This window comes from Macrotis lagotis, chromosome 4, assembly GCF_037893015.1.
Source record: "Macrotis lagotis isolate mMagLag1 chromosome 4, bilby.v1.9.chrom.fasta, whole genome shotgun sequence".
NCBI classification, from domain to species: domain Eukaryota; kingdom Metazoa; phylum Chordata; class Mammalia; order Peramelemorphia; family Peramelidae; genus Macrotis; species Macrotis lagotis.
The window spans coordinates 265,347,544-265,359,484 of record NC_133661.1 but is presented as its reverse complement, the minus strand read 5'-3'; the positions used below and the strand labels follow the sequence as shown (position 1 = coordinate 265,359,484).

At 36.3% G+C, this 11,941-nt stretch overlaps 1 pseudogene; it reads right to left on the bottom strand.

The window, feature by feature from the left end:
• Positions 1–557: 557 nt before the first annotated feature.
• LOC141522911 (BAG family molecular chaperone regulator 4-like) lies at positions 558–1,492 on the bottom strand (annotated as a pseudogene).
• Positions 1,493–11,941: the final 10,449 nt, after the last annotated feature.

Below are 11,941 nucleotides of genomic sequence, written 5' to 3'. Positions count from 1 at the left end.
AGAGTAGCAAAATAGATAATGATACATTTCAATCTGCATGACCAGATTTATGGAGCTATAAATATTCAAGTCAGACCCAAGGAGACTTAGTTTACACAAGAATTGTAAAGCCTTCATATTAATTTATTAAATTATAAAGCCTTCATAACATAGAAAATTAGAAAAGAATTCATGCTTTTTCAAACCAGTGCCTACTTGCTTCACAGCCTCATCTGGTCTGAATCTGATAAGCCTTTTACAATAAAGTGAATTTCCCTTCTGCTGAAAAGAGGCCTGTAGACAACCCGAGATTCCTCCAGAACTAGTGGCTAACTTGATAAAGCTAATAGTTCCATAGTTTTCTATTATATTCTTTGGTCTGAAACAATAAATTGAAAACAATTCAGAATTAAAATATTCTTCCTAGTCTTTTTGTCATATTTCTTAATAGTTTTAAATGAAGGAAAAGTCAACATTTATCTTATCATCAACAACAGTTTCAAAAGGCTAAGAATTAACCAAAATCATGAAATCTTTGATCAAGTTAGCAATAGGCTTCTACTAGTTATACATCCATCTCATAATGCTTCTTCTCCCAGTTTTTCCTGGATCTTATAAACAGCCTCTTCTCTTGCCTGTAGACTAGTATCTTGGCCACCATTTTCAACTGAACACAGTTACAATAGCTCTTTGGTTAAAATTTCTTCTTGAAGTCAGTATGTCCTGTCTATCTTTTCCCCTACAATTTGTCTACTTCAAGTCTTCTCTAGCACTTGTGTGATATTTTTAACACCTGGTGATTGACCTTCATCTGAAGATGACGGATCATCAGAGACTTGTAACCCAGATATTGACTGTTGAGAATTCTGCCTGAGTTAACATCTGGGGCTCAGCACTATATTAAACTTTGTAACTGAAAAGGTCCAGTTCATAGTTTCCAAGGAAGATTCATACTGATGGACATTGCTGGGAAAGTTGTTCTGGTTCATAACTTGCTCTGATTGGCTATGAGGATATGAACCTTGTAATGCTGGGTAGGAGGTAGAAGTAGAGGTGGAGGGGGGAGGGAGAGGAAGAGGTGACTGAGAGGATGTACTACTGAACCATGATGAAAGGCAGATATTGATTTAAAAAAAAGTAATTCCCAGAAGGCCAAGTCATCATGTCATCATTCCATAAATCCCAGAGGAGGTCCATAGTTGCACCAGTGTTCAAAAGGGTAGTGGTGCTGGTGATGGGACATTAGGATTTCCAGTCCCCATATGTAATGGGGAAGGGTCATTTCAGGACTCAGTGATATGGGATATTCTAGTACATGTTCCCTCAGAGGAGGTCCTTTGGTCTGACAGACATGGCATGAGCCTGGCCAACTAGTTCCACCAGGGTAGTAACCCCTGCTGCCCCGACAAATCGTTGCTGCATTCCACAGGCCACACAGCCTCCCCCAGACCCAGGAGGCAGAAGGGAAAGTGGCTGTACTGCAGTGAGACAGGAGGCCCCAGGGGTAAAACATCTCCAATGCTGGGACATGTCAGGCCCAGTACAGTAGTAGCAGTTGTACTCCAAGCTGTCACTGGACCCATAGCCCAATCTCTTCAGAGCAGACATTGGCTCTGCTAATCTGCCACACTTCCCCCCCCCAAAAAAACCCACCCCAATTATAATTTTTAAGTAATTATTTTCTTCAGTGAATTTTTATACCTCTTTTTCTATTTTGACAATTCTGTTTTAAGATATTATTTTCTTCAGTATTTTGTGCTTTTTACCAAGCTGTTAATTTTTCATAATTTTCTTTTATTTCAATTTTCTCTCTATTATTTTTATTTGATTTTGTAAATTATGTTAGCTCTCTCAGGAATTCTTGTTGGGTTTTTGTCCAATTCACATTTTCACTCTGAGCTTTTGTTTGTAGTTGTTTTGGCATAGCCTTCTGAGTTTGTGTCTTGATCTTCCCTCTTATCATAGTAGCATTTTTTGTTGTTGTTTTGTTTGTTCATTTTTCCAGTTTATTTCTTTTCTTTTCTTTTCTTTTCTTTTTGGCTTTTGCAAGGCAATGGGGCTAAGTGACTTGCCCGAGGTCACAAAGTTAGGGAATTATTAAGTGTCTGAGGCAGGATTTGAATTCAGGATCTCCTGACTCAAGGGCTGATACTCCATCCACTGTGGCCCCGTACCTGCCCCCAGCCTATTTCTTGACTTTGAACTTTTTGTTAATGTTGAACACAATTCCCAGGATTGAATCTGGAGAGGGACTGTCTCAAGCTTCAGGCTTTTTTTCTCACTGCTATATTCAGAGGTAGTTCTGGGGGGTTGGAAGTTTTCAGAGTTTCTAATGTGTTATAGTGGTGGTCATTGCTCTTTTGTGTGAAAAATAATACTGCTACTCAGTATTCCTAATTTCTTATGACTGAAAGTTATATTACTCTTCAGGGTCCCTGCTCTCTTGGAACTGAATGTATTTTGTTCCTTAAAATCACTGCTACCTTGAGGCAGTGAGTACTCTTCTCTACCCTACAACTGTGATCCAGAAATGGGTATGGGCAATGTAGTTGCCAAGTGCCTGGCAGTCCTACATTCAGTGCTAGCACAGGGGTCCCATGTAATCCTTTCTGATTAGTTGCTAGATCCCCTTACTGTTGCTGGTATGACAGATTCCAAATCCACTGCTGATTTTGCCATGTCCAAAGTCTATCTCTCATGTTGTCACCACTTGCGCTCTAGGTCAGCCCTGTCTATATCACAGGCCTCTACTTCTGACTTTCTAAGTTGTCTCATCCTAACCTTTTATTATCTTTGTCAGGCTAGAATTCAATTTGAGGGGATTGTTTAGAAGGGAATGAGGGAAGAACTCAGCTGCTTTCTCTATTCTGACATTTTAGCTCCACCCCCCGAGAAGTTCAACTTTATTTATTCATGATGATCATTTCCTGGATAGTTATAAATACCTGAACGCATTCTCTAATACTTTACTGATCAATTTACAAATTGGTCCAATATGATCTTTCTCTTCTGCTATCAATTCTTTGAAATGTGAACCTTTACCTACCCCTTTGCTTTCCATTCTGTTTTGTCCAAAAGTGTTACAAATGCTATTTATGGTTTTTTTTTGTTTCTTTGATTTGATTTGCTTTATATTTAATGTGTGACTATGATTAGACCATATAATAAACTGCTTAAAATTAGAAATCTTCAAATCCTTATGTAATATGATTGGCAACAGTATCTAACAATGAATCTTTAAATATTTTCATATCATTGGTTCCCTGACTACCAGTACCTTCTTCTTTCAGATTAATATCCACCAACTCTGTACTTATTTTGTATCTGCTACTTATTTACATGTTGTTTCCATCATTAACCTGTAAGTTCATTGAGGGCAGGGACTGATTTTTTTTCCATACAATATACAGTACTGTACCTAACATACAGTGTCTAAAACAAAATTTTGTTCGTGAACTGACTGTATGACAAGTACATATACATTCTGATGGAAATCCGTGAATCTGAAGATGGAAGAATTTTCTTGAAGATAAAAGGAGATTTTTAAAATGTGATATTGTTTTGAAACATACTAAAGACTACCTTATCAGAGCAAAGAAATTGATTATATATTTGTGATACAAAACTTATGGTCAAGGTATAGCAGTAACTGGGGATTTCTATGAATCAGTCATCTTGTGGAAGTCTCATTCCACTAAAATCTGAATATCTGGGGCAGTTAGATGGCACAGTGGATAGAGCACTGGCCCTGGAGTCAAGAGGACCTGAGTTCAAATTTGACCTCAGACCCTTAATAACTCCTAACTGTATGACCTTGGGCAAGTCAACCCCACTGCCTTGCAAAAAAACCTAATAAATCCATTTCTCATAAGGTAGAAGAAACAATGAGAAACCCTAAATCCTATCACCCAATTATGATGAACAAGGGGAAATTATTTGATAAGGTAGAAATGAAAAGAATCTTAGAAGACAATGATTTTTTTGCCTTGCAGTTCATGACAAGGAAAGAAAAAGAATGCTAAGCAGAATCAACTAGGTACCATAGATTGTAGGAAGAAATTTCAAAAAGATAATCAAAAATATGGTTAAGTACTCTAAAAGTTGGGAAAGCTAAAGGAAGCCAACAAGAGATACAGCTAAAGAAACTGATGAATTTACAAAGACAGCTCTTTGATGAAGTCAAAATATAGAAGTACATGTTAAAATTATGGAATGAGTGACATAAATATAGAAGAATCAAATAACAAAAAAAAGCTTTGATTTACAAACAAGAGCCACAGGATTACATGACTAGATAGGGCCAGTGTATTTTAATCTTATTCCAGTGAACTCAGTGCTCAGAATAGTTTGAGAATAGATTGTGGAATGTAACTTTTTCCATTTTTTAAAATAAATTAGAATGACATTTTTCTGTCTCTAGTCTTCTGGCACATTTTCCATTCTCCATAATTTCTCAAGACCATAGACAGCATAGTGATCTCATCTGCAAATTCTCTCAATAGTATCAAATGGCACTGTGGTATAGTTGACAAGTATTTACCCTGAACTCACAGGACCTGAGCTAAAATTCTTCCTTTGACAGGCAACCTTAAGCAAGCCCTTTAGGTCTATGTTTCCTTCTGTATGAAATGGGGGTGAGGGAGGAAGGGAGAAGGTAGATAAAGACCTTTCCCTACTTCCCTGCTGCAATTTTTCTACCTGCAAAAGGAAATGGAATATAATTTATCTCATAGAATGGCCAAGTTTTTAATAAAATTTAAATTTCTAAAGTAACCATCATTCTTTTAATCAACCTCTAAATAAAGTAGTAAGTTACTGAATATGAATTGAGAGAAGAGAAAAACATAGTCAAAATAATAATAGCATTAATTCAAAACAATCTGTACAGGTACTTTTTCTGTCAGCAAAAAATTTTATTATGTAATCAGTACCTTCTATAACATTACAGATTCTACAAGACAGTGTCATATTACCACCACTCAGTGTCCATTCTTGGACTTTAAACAAATAGATGAATCAATAATAGAACACAGCAGCCAAAAACACTAATGCAACCTTGGGATGCATAGAGTCTAACTTCCAGGAACAAGTAGGGGATCATCCCACCAGTCCCTATCTTTATACAATCACATCAAGAATACTCTGTTCAGGGGCAGCTAGGTGGTGCAGTGGATAAGGCACTGGCCCTGGAGTCAGGAGTACCTGGGTTCAAATCCAGTCTCAGACACTTAATAATTACCTAGCTGTGTGGCCTTGGGCAAGCCACTTAACCCCATTTGCCTTGCAAAAACCTGAAAAAAAAAAGAATACTCTGTTCATTAGTTCTTGGTGTTATAATTTAAAAACAACATTGATAAGATGTATTGCACCCAGATAAGAGCATCCAGGCTCAAATGCATATTATTAGATTAGCAGTTGAAAGAAATAGAAATGTTTAACTTTTAGAAAATAAAGTTCAGAGTGATATGTTAATTGTGATCAGATATTTGAAAGGATGTCATGTGGGAAAGAGGGATTAGACTTGATCTTTTTGACCAAAAGAGAGAAAAACTAGGTGTAAAGGGTAGAAATTTTAGTCTTGATATCAGGGAAAACTTCCTAACAAAATTGTCCAAAGGTAGAATGGATTGCCTCAGGAGATAATTTTCTTCTTCTTTGGTGGTCTTCAAGAACAGCCTGTCTAACCAATCAATCAATAAGCATTTACCAAGTATTTGCCAGGCATTATGCTGGATTCTGGGGATATAGAGACATAAAATGAAACAGAATTTGCCCTCAAGGAGCTTCCATACTATTGGGTGAAATTACACATAAATACATAATACAAGGTTCCTAAAAATCTTTTTTGCAGTTGTAATCTATTAAATTTTAGAACTGCACTAAGACTTTTTTGGACCCTCTGTGTGTGTGTGTGTGTGTGTGTGTGTGTGTGTGTGCGTGCGTGTGTGTGTGTGTATGTATATGTATGCATATATATATATATATATATATATATATATATATATATATATAAAGTAATTTCAGGGGAATAGAGGCAGTAATAGCTTAGGGTCTTGGATAATAAGTATTGTTTGAGCTAATCTTTGAAGAAAATTAGGCATTCTGAGAGGAGGTGAGGAAAGAGTGCAGTCCAGGTATGGTGGACAGCCTGTATACAGAAAAACATGGAAAGGGGAAATGGGATGTCGTATATGAGAAACAACACATAAGGTGATTTGACTGCACTAAAATCCCTTTCCCAATGCTTCTTGATTTCCATGCCTTACCTCTGTTAATAATTTGCTCTTAACCATTATATGCATATATTTGTATACATCTATGTGTGTGTATGTATATTATGAGAAATTTAGACATATATAAACTTGTTTGTACATATTTGGGGTTTTTGTCACCTCCATTAGATTGAGATCACTTTGAGAGCAGGAACTGTCTTTTTGCCTCTTTTTATTCCTCCAACACTTAACAAGATGCCTGGAACATCTGATGAACAAGGAGAGACTATTTTCTAAAGTAGAACTGAAAAGAACCTTATAGGGTTAAAGCTTTATAAAAACTTAATATTAGTTGGTTGATTTACAGTATGCACAGAGGGGAATAGTTTGTCATAATTCTGAAAAGGTATATATCAGAGCTAGATTTGGAAGTGTTTTAAATGTTAAACAGAGGATTTTATATTTATTCTGAAAAGACCAGGGCTTCTTGATCATACCTGTACTTGAGTATCATTTCCATAACTATATGAAAGAGGGATTACAAATGAGACTAATTTGAAGTTTATTGAACATTTCCAGGATATTAGTGATGAGAGTCCAAAATCATATATTGGTTATAAGACTAAGGGACAGGGGCAGCTAGGTGGTGCAGTGGATAGAGCACCCACCCTGGAGTCAGGAGGACCTGAGTTCAAATTTGACCTCAGACACTCAATAATTGCCTAGCTGTGTGACCTTGGGGCAAGTCACTTAACCCCATTGCCTTAAATAAATTTTTTAAAAATTAAAAAAAAAATGACTAAGAGACAACTGAGAGAGATGCTATGGAGGTAGAATCAACTACACTTGGTAAATGACATATATGGGGTAACAGAGAGTAAAGAGCTAAGGATGACTCCAAGTTATCCTGGATAAATAGAGTGATCACACTGTCCTCAAAGAAACAGGGAAATTAGGAAGAAAGGAGGAAGGGAAAAAGTGAGTTCTGTTTTGGACATGTTGAGTTTCAGATACCAATAAAACATCTGATTGAATATATCTACTAAGAAGTTTTTGATTCAAGACTTCTTGAATATTTTGCAGTGAGGATGCAATAGTAGGTTTGGGCTAGAATCAGACCGAAGTTGATTCCAACTCTGAAATTCTTTGATTCTGTTACTGGGAAGGCAAAAGATAAACATTATTTCCAGTGGCACCCACAAGCAGTACTATATTCAGGGTAAGAGAGCAAGCCACGGGAATTCAATAAACATGTTATCACAAGTGAAGTGGTAATAATAAAAAGAAAATAATATTATGCTATGAAATCATTAGTGGAAGTTGAGAAAAAATTATTAATTCCTCTGACTTTTATAAGGGCAATTTAAGACTTGAGATACATATTGAAGAGAGAAAATATATTACAAACATATTGGTAATATCTGTCCCTATTTAGATTAATACCCACCTACCCCCACCCCACAGAGCAAAAATGTCCCTTTCTGATTTACAAAGCATAGGTCAGTGGGTGGGTGGAACCTTTGGGGACATTCTTAAACATCTCCATTAAATTGAATTTTTGACATTTTTTCAAGAACCAATTTAAAAAATGTGAAGATGTCTTTCAAATAAAGTGGAATTTGTCATATTGCACTATTTCTTTTTTTAGTGGCATAATATGCAGATCGTGTTTAGAGGTAGCTAAACCATGGATTTTTCAGGAAGTTTGAGACTCAGTTCTGACCCAAGTGAATTTTGACCTACCTGGACCTCAGCTTCAGCTTCCTCATCAATAAAGTTAAAGAGTTGAATTGAATCAGTAGTGTCAAACTGAAATAGAAACAGATCCCACAAGGAGGCATAATGACTTAGAAAATCACAAATTAGCATTGTCTATGTTATGTTCTATTTTGTTGTTGTTAAATAGTTCCCAATTAGCTTTTAATCTGTTCTACCAAGTTCAGGCCCACAGATTAAATTAGATAGCCTCTCAGATGCCTTCAAGCATGAATTTTATGTTACTCTGTGGCATTTGAGCAGAACAGGTCCAGGTTGTTCTCTGAATGTGGTTATATAGGTTTTCAGGGTCCTATGAATTGTTTGCCTATCTGACGTCACAAAAGATTTATTACATTAGAATGATGTTATGCTTTAAATATTCTTTAGGCTCACTCAATCACTAAAATAGTTATTGAGTGCCTTTATTTGCTTTAAATATATTTGAGGTTCAATCAATCAATAATACTTTTATTGCATGCTGGACCCAGAGATTAAAAATATTTCCTTCTAAAGTCAGATAATTCTACGAGTAGGTTTTATATAAAGCTGTCCTTTTTGTCTAAAGAAGCATTTAACTTTACTAGGCCTCAGTAAAGAAAATTTTCTCAAAAGGCCATTTTTGATGCCCTTCCTACAAAGGTGTTTTGCATTTTCAGATGCACATACATTAAACTTTTTAATTAAGAACTACAAAGTTACTTCTTCCTAAGGTGCATTTGATTTTTTTTCTTTAAGGTAAGTAAGATATCAAGGTGCCCTTAATTTTTTTAGACATGTTAGACACAATCATAATTGGATTTAAATTTTTGCCCTTCTTTCTAAAAGATAACTGGAGATCACTCAGGATTCCTGCCAACAGCTGTGTGCCCTCCCTGGAGATTATGTTTCAGAGCCATGGGTATATACCAGCTGGACTAGAGGAAACGTGATTTTGAATTCTAGCTAATATAATCCACTGTGCAAGCTTACAGTATAATTAGGAGATAATGGAATGAGGCTGAACAGGGGAAAACGCAAGTTCAATTACTAGGAAATACTCCCTTACTGTGAGCTATCAACCAGATTGTTAATTTGCATCCCAAGGGCATTGATAGAAACCACAGAGTTTGGATCATTTGAAATTGGACTGGCACAATAGTAAAGAAAAAATTATGGGAATATGCTAGCATCATTCATCTGGAGACAGGCCAGGCAATAAAAATGACTGGCCTTATGTTTTTAAACCTTTCTACTTATGAGGGCACTGAAGAAGATACAAATATGAACAAGAAATGGTCTGTGAACCTGGGAAGAGAAGACAGAACAAGCACAAAGACACAGACAGGAAAGTAAAGTACCTATTTGAGAAATGGGGCTAAAGAGAAGGAAGGAAGGAAGGAAGGAAGGAAGGAAGGAAGGAAGGAAGGAAGGAAGGAAGGAAGGAAGGAAGGGAGGGAAAGAAGATTAATCTCTTCAGCTCTGAAATTCAATTCCTAAGAATTTCTATTTCATAAAATTCCCTTAGATTGGGTCAATATTTATTATGTAGCATATCAGAATGTATGTTATCTTTGAAAATACTGCTATTTTATTTTCTTCAGTTTGTTTGAATTCCCCATTATCTGTTCAAATTACGAAGTTTTTGACAGAAAAGAAATCCAACAACTAACAAAATATACTATGTCAGGGCAGCTAGGTGGCGCAGTAGATAGAGCACCGGCCCGGGGGTCAGGAGTACCTGAGTTCAAATCCAGCCTCAGACACTTAATAATTACCTAGCCGTGTATCCTTGGGCAAGTCACTTAACCCCATTGCCTTGAAAAAAAAAAAAAAAAATATATATATATATATATATATATATATATATATATATATATTCATTTATTTGTTTGTTTGTTTGTTTATTATGTCCACTGTATATGAGATTAGGAAAAACATGAATCTTTTAAAAATCCTCTCTTTCTCATTGTTGGAAGGGTTGTGGGAAATCTGGGACACTATTACACTGTTGGTGGAGCTGTGAACTTATCCAACCCTTCTGGAGAGCTATGTGGAACTACACCCAAAGGGCAACAAAAATGTGCATACCCTTTGACCCAGCAATACCACTACTGGGTCTATACTATACTGAAGAGATAAGGAAAAAGGGTAAAAACATTACTTCTACAAAAATATTTATAGCAGCCCTGTTTGTGGTGGCAAAGAATTGGAAATCAAGTAAATGTCCCTCAATTGGGGAATGGCTTAGCAAACTGTGGTATATGTATGTCATGGAACACTATTGTTCTATTAGAAACCAGGAGGGACAGGATTTCAGGGAAGCCGGGAGGGATTTCCATGAACTGATGCTGAGTGAGAGGAGCAGAACCAGAAAAACACTGTATACCCTCACAGCAACATGGGGGTGATGTTCAACCTTGAAGGACTCGCTCATTCCATCAGTGCAACAATCAGGAGCAATTTTGGGCTCTTTGCAAAGGAGAGTGCCATCCATATCCAGATAAGGAGCTGTGGAGTCTGAACAAAGTTCAAGGACTATTCCCTTTAGTTTAGAAAAAACAGATATCTTATTGTCTGATCTTGTTACCTCTTAGACTTCTCTTTAAGGATATGATTTCTCTCTCATCACACCCAATTTGGATCAAGGTACAACATGGAAACAAAGTAAAGACTGACAGATTGCTTTCTGTTGGGGGGGGGGAGTAAGATTGGGGGGAAAATTGTAAAACTCAAATAATATCTTTAATAAAAATAAATTTAAAAAAACATTTAAAAATCCTCTCTTTCCATAAAAAAAATTTCATTACAAAACCAAAATAAACAATAAATACACTAGCCTTGGTCCTACTGCATATCCTCAAATGTTTTATTGATCTTGACCCCCTGATTCTTTTTTTAAGTTTTTTGCAAGGCAAATGGGGTTAAGTGGCTTGCCCAAGGCCACACAGCTAGGCAATTACTAAGTGTCTGAAGGCACATTTGAACTCAGGTACTCCTGACTCCAGGGCCGGTGCTCTATCCAGTGTGTCACCTAGCTGTGTTCCCCGCCCCCACCCCCAACTCTTTATAAACACGTGTCTAGTTTTGCATTAAAACTCTTCAGTCTGAGATGACATCCATTTAATGTTTTTGCTGACATTTCCCTTTCATTCATTCATTTCAAGATAATCAGTTAGAAAGCATTTGAATAGTGTAATGCCTATTGCTAAAGCTTCCATCCTCTACATTAGTTGTTATCAAAATGTAGACCATGGATTTAACAGTAATCTCTGGTGATTTTCCAAGGCTTCATAGGGCAAACTCTTATAGTATTAGCAAGATAATGTCTGTTTTTGTTTTTTCATTTTAATTAATAATTTATTTATGCCAGGACTAATGATCACACAGTCTTAGATAAGAAGTTGAAAACCTTAAGGGCTTAGGCAATTTTTGAACATTTTTATTTAAAGTTTTAAGTTTCAGGGGGCAGCTAGGTGGCACAGTGGATAGAGCACCAGCCCTGGAGTCAGGAGGACCTGAGTTCAAATGCAGCCTCAGACACGTAATAATTACCTAGCTGTGTGGCCTTGGGCAAGTCACTTAATCTCATTGCCTTGCAAAAACAAAAAAAAAAGTTTTAACTTCCAAATTCTATCCCTCCCTTCTTCCCTTTCCCCCCAGATGGTAAGTAATCAGATACAGGTTATACCCATGTAATTATGTAAAACATTTCAATATTAGTCATTTTGTACAGTAAGACTCAGAAGAAAATAATGAAAGTGAAAAATAGCATGCTTTAGTCTGTTTTCAAACAATATCTGTTCTTTCTCTGGAGATAAATAGTCTGCTTCACCATTAGTCCTTTGAGATTATTTTAGATCATTGTATTACTGAGAATAGCTAAATCATTCACAATTTTTTATTGAGCATTATTGCTCAGTGTACAGCTTTGTCCTAGTCTTCTCACTTCATGCATCAGTTTATATCATTCTTTCCAGTTTTTTTCTGAAATCATCTTGCTTGCATTTCTTATA